The sequence below is a fragment of the Ctenopharyngodon idella genome, chromosome 24, assembly GCF_019924925.1.
Source record: "Ctenopharyngodon idella isolate HZGC_01 chromosome 24, HZGC01, whole genome shotgun sequence".
Lineage (NCBI taxonomy): Eukaryota > Metazoa > Chordata > Actinopteri > Cypriniformes > Xenocyprididae > Ctenopharyngodon > Ctenopharyngodon idella.
Window position 1 is genome coordinate 9789435 of NC_067243.1, and position 20029 is coordinate 9809463.

Below are 20029 nucleotides of genomic sequence, written 5' to 3' on the forward strand. Positions count from 1 at the left end.
GGCGCTCTGCTGAAAATGCCTATCTGTGAGCACTTGAGAGTGCTTCGGCAGCGCAGCGTTTTTTAAGTTGAGACGCTTTGCTATGTTACGGAAGTGTGTTATCTGTGGAAGTGTTAGTAGTATCTAATTTCACAGATGTTTGTTTCTGTACTGTTTCTATATAAAAATAGTAGATACAATGTAAAGTATTTGCTCAGGCTCTTGTTTTCAATTATTTTGTTCTGTTATTATGTTTGTTGTCATCTTTTGATGTTGTACAAACAGAATGTGGCGGTTGGTTGGTGTTGTATTTGTCCCGTCCCTCCTCCACTGTGATTGGACGGCTGGGTACAAAGTGACAGTGATGAGCGCCTGCATTTTACCCAAAGTTGAACATTCTTCAACTCGAGGCGACCGGTAAAAAACGCAGAGCGCTCCAGCGTGAAATAGACGCTCAGCACCTAGTTATGCTCCTGGCATTTTTAAAAACGCGACGCTCCCATTGAAAACAATTGGAAAAATACGCTAGCCTCGGAAAAAACTATTTGGTGGACACAGATGCTAACTAGCGAAAACATGCTGACTTTCTGAGTGAGGTGATTACTGTAGGCTATAAATTGTATTACATGTTAAAAGTGATAGCTAATTAAACCTAGCAAAATTAACTTAATAAAATGGCGTTTCTCATAAAATCTGTAGGTTTTCATTAAAAAAGTGGCTAAAACACAAATGGAAATGTGTGTAGCATCATCCCAGCTAACAGAAAACGTTCTCAGAACATTCTGGCAAGGTTCTGAACAAGCATTCTTCCAGTAACATTAATTAATGGAATGTTTTTTCTGGAAACATTTTAGTTTGATGTTCGTCTTCACATTTTTAAATGTTACTACTTGTTTCAGAATGTTCAGAGAATGTAACGTTCCCATAATGTTTGAAAAATGGAATGTTCCCTTAACGTTCGCATTACCAAGAGAAACGTTTTTAAAACATTTAAAAAACTGGACGGTTTGAACCTTCAGAGGACATTCAGAAATAACATAACCTAATGGGAATGTTAGCATAGAGCGTCTTATTTTTGTTAGCTGGGATGAAACCTCCTCCATGTTGTTCTTTGACCACATAAAAGCTAACCATAATTTGATTGGTTGTGAATGGAATGTTACAGGCATGAAAAGATCTTTGTATTTTTCACAGTGTTTGGAATCAGAAGTTCCATGAAATTCCATTCCAATACGTACATGATGTTCCATTTACAATGAACTTGAAACTTGAGGTTATTGCGTAGCATGTAAAACTGCCTTAACTGTAAACACAGAAAACTACTGTAGCTAAATGCAGCTTAGTTTTGCTAAGCTGTTAAAAATCAACCATCCAGTGCTAATCAGGTCAGTACAGAGGGCTTTAAACTTTGTGCCACCCAACAAATCCATATAACGTATAAATGCTTCCTCTGGGGCCTTGACTAGCATTCAGTGCCCTTGCTGTCAGGAGCTTATTCGTCTGAATATTCCCTTCGATAATGCGGCCGGTTAGTGGGCAGCCCGGTAGCACTGCTGGAACATTAATTCAGACAGATGCAGACACCAAAGGTTCAATTCCCCTCCATTTTCTGCCTTATTCTTCCACAGAGCTGAGGGATGTGAAGCCTGCTGGGTATGGAATGGACGCCATTTGCATCCATGCTCCGAATGAAATCACATTTAGATGCTAATTACTTACATACCGAAGGGTGCTGGTTGTCCGTACATGTGTTTGCCAGTGAGTTACAAACTAAAAGCACCAAAGCTACAAACTTAAAGGAATAGTTCACTCCAAACTAAATATTCAAAATCATGTTGTTCTAAACTGGTATGTTCACTTTTGGTTGACCTATTGCTTTAAGCACATTTAGTTGCATGACAGTATATGATACGCAGCATTTATATTAACTAGCTTTCCAACAAGTGTAGTGCTCTATCAAGTAGCATTGGCAAGATTGATTAAGTACAGTGATATTCTATGCTGTTTTGACTGTATAAATAGTGTGATTAGTTATGTTTTAAAGACAGTTGACCTTTTACTTTAATAATGCACATTCCAGGTCTTATTGTGAATAATATATTGGTGCACATTATTCCTAAGAAGTCTTTTCTTAATCTTCTTAAACTTAAAATGGAAATAAACAGCTATTTTAAGTGATTGTTTATTCTGGCTCCATTCTGAAATGCATTTGGAATGGACGCCTTTTGAATATTCAGTTTGGAGTGAACCATTCCTTTAAGTTGGTAGCTTAATGTTTTTAGTTTGTAACTCTCCAACACTAGCATACACATGTATGGACAACCAGCACCCTTCGGTATAGTAATTAGCATCTAAATGTGATTTCATTCAGCACATGGATGCAAATGGCGTCCATTCCAGTCCATTCCAATCAGATTTTTCTCATTAAATACCCTGTTTGACATTCAGAAATACATAACATTAAAGCAGGCTAAGTAAAATGGATTGCAAATGACAGTCTGCTTTATGCCGTCACCCTAATTGTTCTGATATTTATGCAAATAGCTAGCAATGTAGTTATGCTAGCTATGTTTTTAGCTTGTAGGTTTGCTAACTGTAGGGCTATCAAGACATGTGAGTAGCTGGTAACTTAGCAAGCTACAATTTTAAAGTAGCTTCACCAACAGAGTGCCACAGAAAGAGTCCTAAAACCAAATATGATATTAAACGTGTCTACACCGAACAGGAAAACTCATCTACTCACTAGTCCGCTTTTACAGACTTGTAGTCTTATACTTGCACTCTTGCAAAGTATTCTAACTCAAACTTTCCAACTTGAAGATTTGAAATAACTACTGAAAGAGTTGTCTGAAGTAGTGTGACCATTGTGTAGTTCATTTATATCCTAACTTTAGCTTTTTACTACCAATTGTATTCCAGCCAATATTTCAGTGGCTACATTTACATGCAACCAAATAATCCATTAGTAATCGGACTGACGGCTCAATTGGACTGAAAAACCTTCATGTAAACACCTTAATTGATCCAATTGAGCTCGATCTGAATTAAATTTCGATTGGATTGGAAGGGGTGGTTTATTCCTTTTCTAATCCGTTCAAGAGTAATGATGTATGTTAGTTCACCCAAAAATGAAAATTCTGTCATTAATTACTCTCCCTCATGTCGTTCCACACCCGTAAGACCTTCATTCATCTTCAGAACACAAATTAAGATATTTTTGATAAAATCCGATGGCTCAGTGCCCAGAAAGATATTAAAAACATACTTAAAACAGTTCATGTGACTACAGTGGTTCAACTTTAACGTTATAAAGCGACAAGAATTGTTTTTGTGCGCCAAAAACACAAAAAACGACTTTATTCAACAATAATCTAGTGATGGCCGATTTCAAAGCACTGCTTCATGAAGCTTTGAAGTTTTACGAATCTTTTGTTTCGAATCAGTAATTCGGATCGTGTATCAAACTGCCAAAGTCACGTGAACTATTGAAATTCCAAAACACTTATGACGTAACGAATCCTCATTTCACTGAAATAACGTGACTTTGGCGCTCCGAACCACTGATTCGAAACAAAAGATTCGTAAAGCTTCGAAGCAGTGGTTTGAAATCGCCTATCACTAGATATTGTTGAAAAGTCGTTATTTTGTTTTTTTGGTGCACAAATAGTATTCTTGTCACTTTATAATATTAAAGTTGAACCACTGTAGTCACATGAACTGTTTTAAATATGTCTTTAGTAGCTTTCTGGGCATTAAAAGTGTTAATTATCTTGCTGTCAATGCAGGCCTCACTGAGCCATCGGATTTCATCAAAAATATCTTAATTTGTGTTCTGAAGATGAATGAAGGTCTTACAGTTGTGGAATGACATGAGGGTGAGTAATAAATGACAGAATTTTCATTTTTGGGTGAACTAACCCTTTCAAGCCCATATCTTGCATACATTGGCCCCACCAATTATTGGCTGGGATTTAGGCTTCAAAATTCATAAAAGTTCTGTTAATTTGTGAATATTTTCATGGTTAACAAAACGTGTAAGAATCATAAACTTTTTTTGGTCACGGAGCTCATTTTCTGCTTACCAAAAAATCCTGCTGACTTTTGTCAAGGGTGATTCTAACTTCCATATTGGCTGACAAAATTATGTAATTCCTGTGGCACTCTACTAGTGCATACAAGCAATGTGCCTCGTGGCACCATAGTACTAAAAAGAATCTTGAAAAGTAAGCGAAGTATCAGTGCACAGGGATTGTGTACTGTCATGACTTTCACGCCTTTGCCAATCTGCCACCATGAATAAATAATCTGCCTGGAACGTCAGGGAAGACAAAACTCGCCTGGCTCAAGGTTGAGTGCACTCCTGAACGGCGATATTGAGGGTCTTGGAAGAACAATGACTAAATTAGCAGTGCAGCCTTTGAGTATTCTATTTTTTCATCTTCTCCTCACTGCATTATTGCAGTAATGGCTCTTGGTGCCAAAGCCCTTGATGGATTCCTGTGGGAGAGCTTGGATTAATGGAACGGCGGTGCTGAGATTTATGCCGGTTTCCTTTCATCAGGTTTTACAGTGGAGGAAAACAGGAGTTAACACTGTCTGTGCGTTATTCGATTGTATTCCGCCATATGCGTCTCCACGCCTGTGTCCGGTGCTCAGGTTGCATTGATTTACAACAGGTGAAATCATGGCGCAATAAAAGCCTTTGATAATAAAGCATCATGCCGCAGGGGAGAGAGTGAAAGAGGGACGGGAGATAGAGGAGGGGGAAGGTCTGATGATCTCCAAAGCAGTTTATGTAAATTCTCTCTCATTCCCCTCAGGGTTGGCAGTCACCTTGCCAAGGCCCAGTTAGGCGGCGTTGGCCTGGCCGCCTTCACGTGGCTGCCCTCCACAGTTGGAGAGAGACCGACATGGGGGCTCAGCACCTCCGTGAGCTGGGATTTGGTGCTGGATCAGTCCGTGCGAGCCGGGGGAATGCGTCACGCAGCATGTGGCGAACTTCCGAAACTCTCCTTTGCTCTCTCCCTCCTTCTGGCCGCTTCCTCCCAGTCGCATAGTAAAGGGATGACTTTGGGAAAACCTTTGAGTTTGGGGTAAAAACAGACATTGTAATCTTGAAGAACCATGCAAAAGCACATCAAAATAAATCCTGTGCAAAGATAGTCTCCGTGGCATTTACTCAGAAACTATGGGACAGTCTCACATCTCTACCCTGAAGAAAACACAAAGTTCTTTTTGATTTTTCATTGGTTTATTGACCCGTGCCATCTGCACTGCATTTAATGTTTTAGTTTTTGCAAGTTTTACATCTAAAGAAATGAGTAGTACTTTTGACAAACGTGTTTTAAAATCATGTAAACTCAGTCATAGGAGTAACCTATATAAAGCCATTTTAGTTTACTGGAATGACTTTAAAATGGATTTTCTTAAATAAATTAATTGTTGAGTTTGACTCTACAGTTTATTTTCTTTGCATTTTGTGAATTGATGAAGAAAAGCAATAAAAGCAAGAAAAATAGCAGCAGCCGAATGATAAAATACATTGATGCTCATCCTTTGCTCTTGTTGAACTAGTGCTAAAAGGCTTCCTGTCCCTGTCTGTAAGTGTTATATATATATATATAGTATTTTATATAGTATTTTATATAAATATAACATCGCCAAATCACACACCATAATTATGATTTAGAGGCAACATATAACTTGAACTTATCACGACCATATGACTAGATATACCCCCGGTTTTACAGACAAGGTTTAAGCTAGTCCTAGACAAAAATGCATGTTTGAGCTGTTTTAACTGAAAGCAACATTTTTTTTCTAGAGTGCATTTATAAAATTTTCTAATTGAACTAAGGACTAATCCTGGCTTATCTAAGCCCTGTCTGTGAAACCGGATCATAAACTCTTACAGGGTGTGTTAGAAGCAGGAAAAATGGGCAAGCGTAAGGATTTGAGCGAGTTTGACAAGGGCCAAATTGTGATGGCTAAAGGACTGGGTCAGAGCATCTCCAAAACTGCAGCTCTTGTGGGGTGTTCCCGGTCTGCAGTGGTCAGTATCTTTCAAAAGTGGTCCAAGTAAGGAACAGTGGTGAACTGGTGACAGGGTCATGGGCGGCCAAGGCTCACTGATGCAAGTGGGGAGCGAAGGCTGGCCCGTGTGGTCCGATCCAACGGACGAGCTACTGTAGCTCAAATTGCTCAAGACGTTAATGCTGGTCCCGATAGAAAGGTGTCAGAATACACAGTGCAGTCAGGGTGCCCATGCTGACCCCTGTCCACCGCCGAAAGAGCCAACAGTGGGCACATGAGCATCAGAACTGGACCACGGAGCAATGAAGGTGGCCTGGTCTGATGAATCACGTTTTCTTTTACATCACGTGGATGGCCGGGTGCGTGTGCGTCGCTTACCTGGGGAACACATGGCACCAGGATGCACTATGGGAAGAAGGCAAGATGCTGTAATGCTTTGGGCAATTTTCTGCCTGGAAACCTTGGGTCCTGCCATCCATGTGGATGTTACTTTGACACGTACCACCTACCTAAGCATCATTGCAGACCATGTACACCCTTCCATGAAAACGGTATTCCCTAGTGGCTGTGGCCTCTTTCAGCAGGATAATACGCCCTGCCACAAAGCAAAAATGGTTCACTCACAACAATGAGTTTGAGGTGTTGACTTGGCCTCCGAATTCCCCAGATCTCAATCCAATCGAGCATCTGTGGGATGTGCTGAACAAACAAGTCCAATCCATGAAGGCCCCACCTCGCAACTTAAAGGACTTAAAATATATATATATATATATATATATATATATATATATATATACCGGTATTATTTAATTCTCTTCTCAATATATGCAACTCGCACATCTCAAGCAGATGCTTCTTGCCTTTTCAGCATATTTAGTCGGTTACAGACCTCATGAAAAAAAAGGGCAGAGATTTCGAGCTGTACTTAAAATTACATCCAGTTTAGCGATATGTATCACCTGCATATATAAGCTCTCGTATCCCTTACGGTGAGTCGTAGGGTGCAGTAGCGCACAGGAAATGAGACCAGGTTCTTTTTCATTTCCCTGCTTCAGTAGCCCCCTCCTCCTAACTCGAAACAGGCCCTGTTCAGCCCGGCCCTTCGATTACATCTCGCTGAGGTGGGACCGACTCTGTAATCACATATCTAATCTGTGTCATATATTTTATATGTGTATGTAATATCTGTTGGTAAATGCCAGGCTCACAGACTGCATGATTGAGATCCCGGCCAAGAGGACGCCTGGGTGATTGATTCCTGCCCTCGCTTTGGTGACTGAATGATTGGATGAGGTGATTGACAGTTGAGGGGTTTTAAATGGGCTGGACATGGATGAAACTGTGTCAAGCTGAGAGAAAGAGAATTGCAACATACTCTCCTCTATGTGCTTATATCATATAATCTTCCTTTTCTTTTCTCTTTCTTTCCTTAATTAACTGGCTGTGTCTCTCATTCTCCCACACGGTATCCGATAGTGCGGAGGCTGAGATGGTCCTCATCTAGTTAAGTAAATATACAGTCCTCAAGTCCGTCGTCCATTGATTCCTCCTTATATCACATGAAAAATCCCCGAACAGCCGTGTACATTTCTTAAGAAAAGGGGACTGAGGTGGAAAATGAAATATTACCAATTTTCATGTCTTAATTTATCATGCAAACACAGATCTGTATGTGTGTGGAGAGCCAGAGACACTCATCTTTAATCTCTCTCTCTCTCTTTTGCTCCATGTCAGTTTCTGTGTATCAAGTTTTCAATTTAGCTTCATTAGCATAGCATACTTGCAGTGGGGTCCAAAAGTTGATTCACACTGCTGGCTTCTGTAGAAACATGAATTATGTGACAACCTCAGAGCTTGCTGTATATATATATTTATATATATATATATATATATATATATATATATTTTTATTTACTTCCACAGCAATACTGTTGTACTCTGTTTTGAGAACAGTAGCTGGTAAAACTAGATAGCGGTTACACTTTATTTTAAGGTGTCATAATTACAGTTTAATTATACATAATTAACCACATGTACTTACTATAGGGTTAGGGTTAGGATGAGGGTTAGGTTTAGGGTTAATTGCATGTAATTATGCTTACAGTAAATAGCTTACAGTATGTTTAGTTTCACTAACATGCAGGTGAAAAAGTAAAGCAAGAACTGTAAATTCCCATAATATAGATGAAATACAATTTTATATGTGAAATATATATATTTCTTGACATGTTTTCTGAGATTCACCCTGATATATTAAGGGTTAGTTCACCCAAAAACGAAAACTCTGTCATTAATTACTCACCCTCATGTCGTTCCACACCCTTCGTTCATCTTCAGAACACAAATTAAGATATTTTTTGATGAAATCCGAGAGGTTTTTTTTTTATCTCCCATAGAAAGCAATGAAATTACCACATTCAAGGTCCAGTGGAGTAGTAAAGACATTGTTAAAATAGTCCTCGTAACTACAGTGGTTCAACCTTAATGTTATGAAGTGACTAGAATACTTTTTGTGTGCAAAAATAAAACAAAAATAATGAATTTATTCAAAAATTTTAGTCTGTTGCAGCAGTGAACACAGTGCAGACTTCCATGTTTAAGTCCTCGCAAAGATCACAATATCCAAAATCCTTGTCCTTGTGGGGACATTTTTGGTCACTAAGTGAGGTTTTTTTGTTTTAAATGTAAAAATGCTTTTCTGTAAAAAAAAATTTAATGTAAAAAAAGTTTTCTGTGATGGGTAGGTTTGATTAGGAAATAGAATATACAGTTTATACAGTATAAAAATCATTATGTCTATGGTATGTCCCCATAAAACATGAAAAACCAAAGTGTGTGTGTGTGTGTGTGTGTGTGTGTGTGTGTGTGAGGTTACACACTCCTGCAGGTGTCCTGTCATTTCTGTAAATGAGGCAGAAGGGAAGTTTTTGGTTTTGTGTGCTGCTTATTAACCTTTAAGCCAAAGATGAAAAGGTTACCAAGTTTCTCATTCCCCATCCTGTGTTCTTTTGTATATACCCAGTCTTACTGTATTTACCATTTTTTAAATGATTAGTTTTAATTATTTTATTTTATAACAGATTTTTATATACATGTTTAATTACATTTTCATATATATAATTCTTTCATATAATCTTTCATTGTTATGTTGCTTAGCTACCATAAACAGGATTTAAATTAATTGTACTAAATTGACATCCATATTTTTATGCTTTACTTTTTATTTTTATTTTTTTCAAGTTAACCATGTTTTTTCACCCAAGTATCCAATTTATGGCTCTGATTGATACGTGCCAAAGGATAAGGTGATATTTTGGATCGGGCGAGAGCCTGAATGGTAAAGAGATGGGGAAGAAAAGCTGTCAGGCAGACAAAGAAAGAAAAGAAGCAGGACCCTCTTAAGAACCTGATTGGGAACAGGAGAAAATCAATCAACTGAGCCCCTGTGATTGACAGGCTGGCAAGGTGTTTTCTGCAGAGGTGTCAAATGCTGCACAATTGCGATTTCTCTCCCCCCTCCCTCGCTCTCTCCGTCTCTTTAGTGTCCGTCACCCTTTTATTCACATATCATCATTCCGTCCATCTCACCCAAATTACTCTTCTATCCCCTCCACAATGTCTCCACTCTCTGCACTTCTCGCTCACACTTCTCTCCATCCGCCCTTTGCAATCTCTCTCCTCTCTTGTTTCTGGAGGAAGACTCTCGCATTTAGGAGTGCTGACTGACACTCCTTTAATCTTGTTGCTCTGCAACCTTCATGGGAGAGGAAGGGACGCGTTCTTCACACATACGCACGAACAAAGCAGCACCCCTCCCCTCCTTTCTGCTCTCCAAGCCTATTTGTTTTCCGTAATATCACGGTGCACTGAGGAACAGAGACAGGAAATGGCCTCGTACATCTCCTTGAGATTCTGCCCTTAATCTTGAAATAACACCTAAAAAAGTGTGATGGAATATATAGACATTTTAATTTAACATATTTCAACTTTTCCTTCTGTGAGAGCACTTTGTAGTACACTTTGTACTTTAAAAAACTTTTCTATCTCCCATTTTGGCCTAAAATCCCAGCATGCTTTCATCCTCACCTAGAGCAATAACTGAGTGACTTTGTTCAGGTCATATGTAACATGCTTTTGTCAAAAAGTCTTGGCTTGTTTTATGCCTTGACATGGTATTTGAGCTTTTATTGAAGTTACTTCTAAAGGCTGCTCAGATTATCTGCAATCTGATCTGATTAGCTAAAGTGTCTTATATTAGTACAATAAAAGATGAAAAGATATTCAATGATATTACAATGGTTGAAAGAAACCACCTCTTGTATAATCTTTGGTTACTTCCCAAATAATCGACTTCCTAGAGCGCCATCTCCTGGCGGGCGCCGGTTTAACGCACAAATTTTAAGTTGTGTGAACAAAATGTGTCTCGTGCTGCCAAATTTACTGATCATTTTTTTTTCTGACGAGGTAGCAAAACATTTTCCCCTCACGATATTTCAACAGTAAAGTCGCATGCTCTATTTTTTCCTGTCAGCTGTTTGGGATCTGAACAAGCGGTGGACGATTCGTGAGTGAATAAATCTTTTGAGGCGGTTCTTTTCAGTTGAAACGGGCTAAAAACGGTTTGAATCGGTTCTCTATTAAATCTGAATCATTTTAACAACGCAAGGAATCGTTTGGAGCTGTGTTTCTCTCCCACTAAAACAGTAAAACTTCCTTCAGGACGGAAGAGAGAAAAGAGCGCTGGATTAAGTGAATGTTAATCGACAGTCAGATGAAACAAACCCTGGAAATAAGTTCAAATCGTTTGACAGCGATGTAGAAGATCTTTATTAAGTTCAACACTCGCACTTGCAGCTTGCCAACGACTCACTTCAGGTAAAGATATTTTTTGCCAAAAACTATATCAAAACAATCCGCGAAAGCACGTAAATGACCAAAAGTACTTATGTTTATGTCTATTTACAAACTTTGTTTGTCAATGCAAATGTTTCTTCAGTGACCATTATTTATTTCTTTTTACTTGTGACCTGTCAGTTACTAGCCCAAATCTTAAAGGGATAGTTCACCCAAAAATGAAAATTATCCCATGATTTACTTACCCTCAAGCCATCCTAGGTGTATATGATTAACTTCTTTCAGACAAACACAGTCGGAGATATAGTTAAAAATATCCTCGCTCTTCCAAGGTTTATAATGGTAGTGAATGGCGCTCATGAATTTGAAGCTCAAAAAACTGCATCCATCCATCATAATAGTAATCCATACGGCTCCAAGGGGGGTTAATAAAGACCTTCTGAAGCGAAGCGATGGGTTTTGTAAGAAAAATATCCATATTTAAAATAAGGCTGCACGATATATCGCATGATACGAAAAATAACATTGAACTTAAAAGCGATTATCGCTTAAACGCAATTCTTAGTGAGATTATGAAATCGCAAAGGCTGCGATTATTTATTTTTTTTATGTGCAGCTTGTCAATGAAGTATGGCTTCAAATACTAATATATCTGAAAGCACTGAGAGTTTGAATCGCTTATAATGTATATTTGAAAAAGCAACACGTGACAAACATCTTTCCAGACATGAGAAGCATTTATTAACATCTTGTCCAACAAAAGACAACATTTTATAACATGTTTTTACTCCAAACTCACTTCATAACGACAGTTGAGCGTCCTTCTGTGAAATGATGTGGCTTCTCACACAGAATAAGGCAGTCGTGTGTTTATTAGTCATGTTTAATCAATCAAAGCGTTTTAATCTTCTGTTTATTCAGCTACAGCCATATGACACTGTTATCTTCTTCTGCTGTGGGCATATTTTGAGTTTCTGCGCAAGAGCGCCCTCTGGCTTTCAGATGGAGAGGCATTTACTACTGATCACAGAGCCTTACAGCTCTGACAAGCTGCGCATTAAATAATCGCAGCCTTTGCCAAATCGCATGCGATTTTATTGCGATAAATTGTGCAGCCCTAATTTAAAACTTTATGAACTAAAATAACTAGCTTCTGGCAGATGACCGTTATGACCGATAGAGCAAAACAAAACACCGGTCACGAATCTAAAACTCGATATAAAAGAAGAGGAGCTTGAGTTTGTTGCCCAGCCCTATTTGTTTGAACAGCGAGAGGCGTCTAAGCTTAAGCTACTCCTACATCCTGCGTCATACTTGTATCACGGGTTACTTTTGTGGCTCAAGTCGACTTGCACAGTATGCGTATGGTCATCTGCCGGAAGCTAGTTATTTTAGTATATTTTTAAATATAACTCCGATTGTGTTCGTCTGAAAGAACATATACACCTAGGATGTCTTGAGGGTGAGTAAATCATGGGATAATTTTCATTTTTGGGTGAACTACCCCTTTAAGTATAGGCTACAGTAGTGATTTGTCTTTGATGAACTGTCAAATGAAAACATATAATCAAGAATGAAAACATCAGTTCTTCCCACTGAACAGTGTTGCATTATAAATGTTATATACTGTGTGTCAATGTCATTTAAAAAAAAACTACCCTTCATCTGGATCTAAAAGGGCCTGAAACATGTCCACATGCCAATGTGAAGCTCGTGATGCCTGTAATATGGCTTAAATATAGGTGTAAAACACTTCACTCTTTTTGTTTTCTTTTCATTTTTGCTACTGCGAGACACAAAGCGAATGCACAGCGGCTTTTACAGTGCATTTATCCTGTCAGCCGCTAATGGCTGAGTCCTTTGAGCGGCTGCTTTTGAAACCAAAGGACGTTGCGGCGGCTCGGTTGTTATTGCCAGACTTCCTTTCCAGCAGCCTTTGCTCCGTTTAGAACGGGATAGAAAGGGCTTCTGGCAGCTGTTCCGATTGTATCGCTTGCATGAGAGACCTCTGTGCTTGGCATCCGGGGATAACATCTGTCACTCATCCAGCACTTTAAGACAATGAGTACAAAGAAGATGTATTGATTCTGAACGCAGTGTGCCCTGCTGGACGGACCCATGACAGGGGAAGGTTTGCCTAATATTGTAATAGGAAGAATACTGAATGATGTTTTTTATTTGGGAAACATAATTTTTAAGAAGCCAGGATTTATCATACGAGTTTAAAAGACAGCCGTCCTATTGACAGTGAAGCGAGAGATAGTTTTAAAAAGGCACAACCTTACCAAACACTTCCTGCTTTCCTCCACGGGACTTATGGCATGCGTCTTTTTTTCATTTAAAGCTAACGTAGCGACGTTATCCCACAGAGACCCGAAACCATTGAAATTTGAGCTGAGGGCTGAATGCAAAGCGATATAACTAGGCCACCGATGCTGTTTTGTTTCAGAACTTGGCTTAAATACAGCATCGGGAACAACAATCTGCTTTCTGAAAGGGCTATATTTGTTTTTCTTAAATCTCTGAAGCCCATTTGACATTTCGATAAAGTTTTGATAAATGCTTAGGGGTGAAAATGGTACTAAGGTGACATCTTGCTTCCTAAAATGGATCAAAGCAGGCAAGTTTTCCTTATAAGCTTCCTGCGGATTTGTGTTTGACTTTTTTTTGTTATGAGCGGTGCGAAATCGAGTGCTTCAAAAGAAATGAAATATAAGAGGTGACTTGTTCTTTTGTTTTTTAAGATGTAAACACCAACAATAGCATCCAGCCCACGAGTGTGACTGTACTTGGCCCTATTGCTTTCGTTGATAAATTAAATTTTTTTTTTTTGCATGTGATTTTGCACCATCCTCGAGAGAATGAGTATGATAAGAGAATGTCCTTTCGCCCGTGTGCGGTGGTACTTTGCTGTGAAATTGGAATGAGTCACTGTTTTGCATTTACTAGATGTAGCAGCTCACTGGTGAAGTGACTAGTACAACACAACTTATTTGAAGAAATAGTTCAACCAAAAATAAAAATTGTTGTTGTGGAACATGCACAAAAGAAGGGCTTTGGCAGAATTGTTAATGCAAACTCTTGAATCTCATTTGTACTACTCCATATTCAGTTTAAACTCATGTGAAGCAATAAAAAATGGGGTTTGGTGTCATATTTGCCAACCACTACTGTTCAAAAGTTTTTTAAAAATAAGTCTCTTATGCTCACCAAAGTTGCATTTATTTGTTCACAAACACAGTAAAAACAGTAATATTGTGAAATCATATTGAGTTTTCTGTGTCACATTATCCGTCAGAAATCATTTTGATTTGGTGCTCAAGAAGCATTTGTTATTGTTATCAATGTTGAAAACAGTTTGATTATTTTGTGGAAACAGTGATATGTTTTTTTTTCCAGGATTCTTTGATGAATAGAAAGATCAAAAGAACAGCATTTATTTGAAAAGGATTTTTTGCCACAATCTAAGTCTTTACTAGTGTTGGGGAAAGTTACTTTTAATAGTAATGTGTTACAATATTGCGTTACTCCCTAAAAAAAAGTAACTAATTGCGTTACATAGTTACTTTTTATGGAAAGTAATGTGTTACAATATTGCGTTACTCCCTAATAAAAGTTACTAATTGCGTTACATAGTTACTTTTTATGGAAAGTAATGCGTTACAATATTGCGTTACTCCCTAAAAAAGTAACTAATTGTGTTACACAGTTACTTTTTATGGAAAGTAATGCGTTACAATATTGCGGTACTCCCTGAAAAAAAGTAACTAATTGTGTTACATAGTTACTTTTTATGGAAAGTAATGCGTTACAATATTGCGTTACTCCCTAAAAAAGTAATTAATTGCGTTACATAGTTACTTTTTATTGACAGTAATGCAAGTAATTACATTACTTTTGCATTACTTTTTGTCACATGAGCTGGGATTGCATGTTTTTTTAATAAAACGAAAGGCCCTTTTTTTTTTTTTCACAGCAAAAGTGAAATGAAAAAGCCTCAGGCTGAAGAAAATGCAAATTCACGTCTGTACAGTAGAGGGCGCAGCAATAGAAATGAACCAAAAATGAAATTTCTGTCATTAATTATCACCCTCATTTCACTCCAAACCTGTAAGACCTTCGTTCATCTTTATTCATCAATTAAGATATTAATATTTGATGAAATCCGTGAGCTATCTTGCCTCCACACAATTACCACTTTCAAGGCCCAGAAAGGTACTAAAGGCATTGATTACAGTGGATCTACCTTAATATTATGAAGCGAGGAGAATACTTTTTGTGACGACTTTATTCAACAATTTCTTCTCTTCCCTGTCAGTCTCCAGTTGATTGGTTTTAAGTGATTTATTTTTCATTAATTTAGATAAAATAATATACCAGCCAGTTATAGTTTGTATAGTAAAAATATAATTAACTTATCTGTATCAGTAAATCCCTACAAATGATATCTGAGTTGTGTAGATTCAGAAGACTTCATATTGTCATACTGTCTATGTTTTTTTTAAATCACTTTTTGTGTTTCTTTTTTTCTTGTCAAGAAAGTCATACTGATTTGTAATGACGTGAGGGGGTGCAGATAATGATAGATTCTGAATTTTGTGTAAACTATTCCTTTACATTAAAAGGAAAAAGGGACACACAAGATGACAAAATGATGAATGTCACTAATTTAAGTGATCCATTTAACTATTAACTCCTATTTTGAATAAGACTTTGTAAACAAAATTTCTCTCTTGTTTTCATGACAAACGCTCTCGAATGATTGCAGATTTCCGCACACAATTTCAAATGTATTGTCTTAGGTCTTGTCTTTGGACAGGGCTCCTATTAAATACCTATTTTGTAGAGTCTGAAAAGTGTCGTACGCTGATAACATGCTCTGAAAAGACAAAGGCCTTGAACAAAAGATGGTCGCATTTCCTGCTGTTAGAAAAAGCGGGCGCCCTGAATGTTGCCGCGTTGACAGAGAAAGCAAGTGAGAGGGACAGAGCTGTAATTTTGGAGCGTCGCAGCCCTTTTCACACAACTGCAGAGTAACAACAATGACGAAAAGCTATCTGACACTGAGGGTGCCGTGCTGAGAGAGACACTTTCGGGTTCAGCACATTTTTTTGAATATAAAATAAATTACACTGCTAAAGTCAGTTTTAAAAGGATAGTTCACCCAAAAATAAAAAATTCTGTCATCATTTACTCACCCTCAAGTTTTTCCAGACCTGTATGAATTTCTTTCTTCTGCTGAACACAAAAGAAGATATTTTGAAGAATGTCAGAAACAAAACAGTTGATAGACCCCATTGACTTCCATAGTATTTCTTTTTCTTCCATATGGAAGGCAATGGGATCCATCAACTGTTTGGTTACTCATATTCTTCAATATATCTTCTTTTGTGTTCAGCAGAAGAAAGAAACTCATACAGGTTTGGAACAACTTGAGTGTGTGTATATGATGACAGAATTTTTATTTTTGGGTGAACTATCCCTTTAAGGAGCACATAGAAGAGAAAATGTCTTTTGTAAGGTATCGTGTACCGTCATTATTGCAAAATAAACTCAGACAGGGTGATCAGGGGTGGAGGGGTCTTGCATCAGCTTTAGAAGGGGTCAGTTTTGTCACGACCGGCTGACATATATTTATTATTTTTATGTTATTTTATCCTTTTTATATTTTTTTACCCCCCAAAGTAATGTGTTTTTTTTGGGCTAATTTTGGACAAGTAGTCTATACACATTTAAGACTGTATAATATGTAACAGATTTTACTTAGGAAAAAATATAGTATAGTAAAATATAATAAATATAGTAAAAAATTAAAGTTAAAATTATAGTACATATATACTGTCTGTATATATATATATATATATACATACTGTAAAACTATGTATTGTATATACTGTTATTTTCATGATTTGTTATCACAACATTTTTTCTTTTGTGAAATCAACTTCGATAATTAATGTGGTTCAGTTAACATAACATTTTGAGTTTCTGTTGATTAAACCAATCGCCTTCATTGTATTAACTCAAATATTTAATTTCAATGAACTCAAAATTTTAAGGCAACCAGGTGACTTACTTTTTTAAGTTAAACAATAATTTTTTTTACGGTGTATATATCCCCACCAAATAATTAATTATTATTATTATTATTATTAAGGCCTTTGGACAAAAAATGACCCATCACGTCATTGACCCATATATATGTAATAAAAAATAAAGATATGACATCCAAAGTATGTAAGGTAGTACAACATCATATATCAACATAGTGCAAAATGGTCAAAATAGTCGTTACTTTGTTATGAGAAAGAATGTCCGGAAAAATTAATTTCATTGATGTCATTCGGAGTAATCAATATAAAGGGAACATTTTTGATCAAGTCATGCGGTCAGTATCATGTGACAGGATGTGACATCATTAGACACCTGCAAAGGACCAAATGGTTATGAAGCAAAGTAACTAACTCTCTTTTAACTATGTGAAAAATTCATGTTTTCCCTTGCTCATACGCATGTCCCGAAACATCAGGTCATCCGGTACAACCGCTATAAAACATGGAAAATGTTGTAATATTTTAAAAACTTGTACTAAATATAAAATGTTTCATTGTCCTTTTGTTAGCTAGCTAGATATCAGTCTGTTAGCATTGTTTGAAAACATCGTCATTCGGTATAACCAAAAGTGTCATTCGGTAAAATCGAAATTTTGGTTAAACCGAATGACTTTTTTGGTGACAAATTTTGTCCATCTTGTAAAAAATGACAAAAGCAGTGTTAATTGATTATAAAAACCACATAATCTCATTGTTAACACTTAATAAAACTTCAAAATTAATTATATCTCCATAATGTTTTTTTACACTTTTAAAAACCTTATTCGTCAGTGAACCATATATATATATAGGTGCTGGTCATATAATTAGAATATCATCAAAAAGTTGATTTATTTCACTAATTCCATTCAAAAAGTGAAACTTGTATATTATATTCATTCATTACACACAGACTGATATATTTCAAATGTTTATTTCTTTTAATTTTGATGATTATAACTGACAACTAAGGAAAATACCAAATTCAGTATCTCAGAAAATTAGAATATTGTGAAAAGGTTCAATATTGAAGACACGTGGTGCCACACTCTAATCAGCTAATTTACTCAAAACACCTGCAAAGGCCTTTAAATGGTCTCTCAGTCTAGTTCTGTAGGCTACACAATCATGGGGAAGACTGCTGACTTGACAGTTGTCCAAAAGACGACCATTGACACCTTGCACAAGGAGGGCAAGACACAAAAGGTCATTGCAAAAGAGGCTGACTGTTCACAGAGCTCTGTGTCCAAGCACATTAATAGAGAGGCGAAGGGAAGGAAAAGATGTGGTAGAAAAAAAGTGTACAAGCAATAAGGATAACCGCACCCTGGAGAGGATTGTGAAACAAAACCCATTCAAAAATGTGGGGAGATTCACAAAGAGTGGACTGCAGCTGGAGTCAGTGCTTCAAGAACCACTACACACAGACGTATGCAAAACATGGGTTTCAGCTGTCGCATTCCTTGTGTCAAGCCACTCTTGAACAACAGACAGCGTCAGAAGCGTCTCGCCTGGGCTAAAGACAAAAAGGACTGGACTGCTGCTGAGTGGTCCAAAGTTATGTTCTCTGATGAAAGTAAATTTTGCATTTCTTTTGGAAATCAGGGTCCCAGAGTCTGGAGGAAGAGAGGAGAGGCACACAATCCACGTTGCTTGAGGTCCAGTGTAAAGTTTCCACAGTCAGTGATGGTTTGGGGTGCCATGTCATCTGCTGGTGTTGGTCCACTGTGTTTTCTGAGGTCCAAGGTCAATGCAGCCGTATACCAGTAAGTTTTAGAGCACTTCATGCTTCCTGCTGCTGACCAACTTTATGGAGATGCAGATTTCATTTTCCAACAGGACTTGGCACCTGCACACAGTGCCAAAGCTACCAGTACCTGGTTTAAGGACCATGGTATCCCTGTTCTTAATTGGCCAGCAAACTCGCCTGACCTTAACCCCATAGAAAATCTATGGGGTATTGTGAAGAGGAAGATGCGATATGCCAGACCCAACAATGCAGAAGAGATGAAGGCCACTATCAGAGCAACCTGGGCTCTTATAACACCTGAGCAGTGCCACAGACTGATCGACTCCATGCCACGCCGCATTGCTGCAGTAATTCAGGCAAAAGGAGCCCCAACTAAGTATTGAGTGCTGTACATGCTCATACTTTTCATGTTCATACTTTTCAGTTGGCCAAGATTTCTAAAAATCCTTTCTTTGTATTGGTCTTAAGTAATCTAATTTTCTGAGATACTGAATTTGGGATTTTCCTTAGTTGTCAGTTATAATCATCAAAATTAAAATAAATAAACATTTGAAATATATCAGTCTGTGTGTAATGAATGAATATAATATACAAGTTTCACTTTTTGAATTGAATTAGTGAAATAAATCAACTTTTTGATGATATTCTAATTATATGACCAGCACCTGTATATATATATGTGTATATATATATATATATATATATATATATATACATATATATGTACACACACACACACATATATATATATATATATATATAGACTACAAAAGCATTTGTTGACTGCCTTTTAAAACCTGTGAGAAATTGCAGTAAAAAGGGGGAAATAGTGAAAAAAATGACTTAACATTATAAGGAAAAGCCATCATTTTCCTTTCAGAAATCACACATGTGCTTTTCATTTTCACCTTCTGTATATAAATAACTGGAGGTGGTTTGTTTCGACTCTATAGCTGATTAAATTACTCATTGCAATAATCTGATACCGTGTACGCTATTCATCATGCGAGTGTACGGCATTTGCCTGTCAGCAGTGTGTGTTTTTGGTAATCTGTCAGTCTCTGAGATGGCTTGTGCTTGTTTGCTGGAGCTGTGATGTGCTTGTGTGCGAGCGGGTCGGCGTGTGCAGTTGCGGCGTCTTCGCCTAACCTTAATTTTCGCAGACCATCAGCCAATTATGTGATGCATGTCAGCGTCTTCATCTGTGCTCTGGTGAGCTTTTGCTAGTGGGTGAAAACAATATACAATTTTGTTGTCATTGTTTTGCAAGGGTTTCCCATTATTATTTTTGTAATCTCAAATACAAAATGGCATATTTATT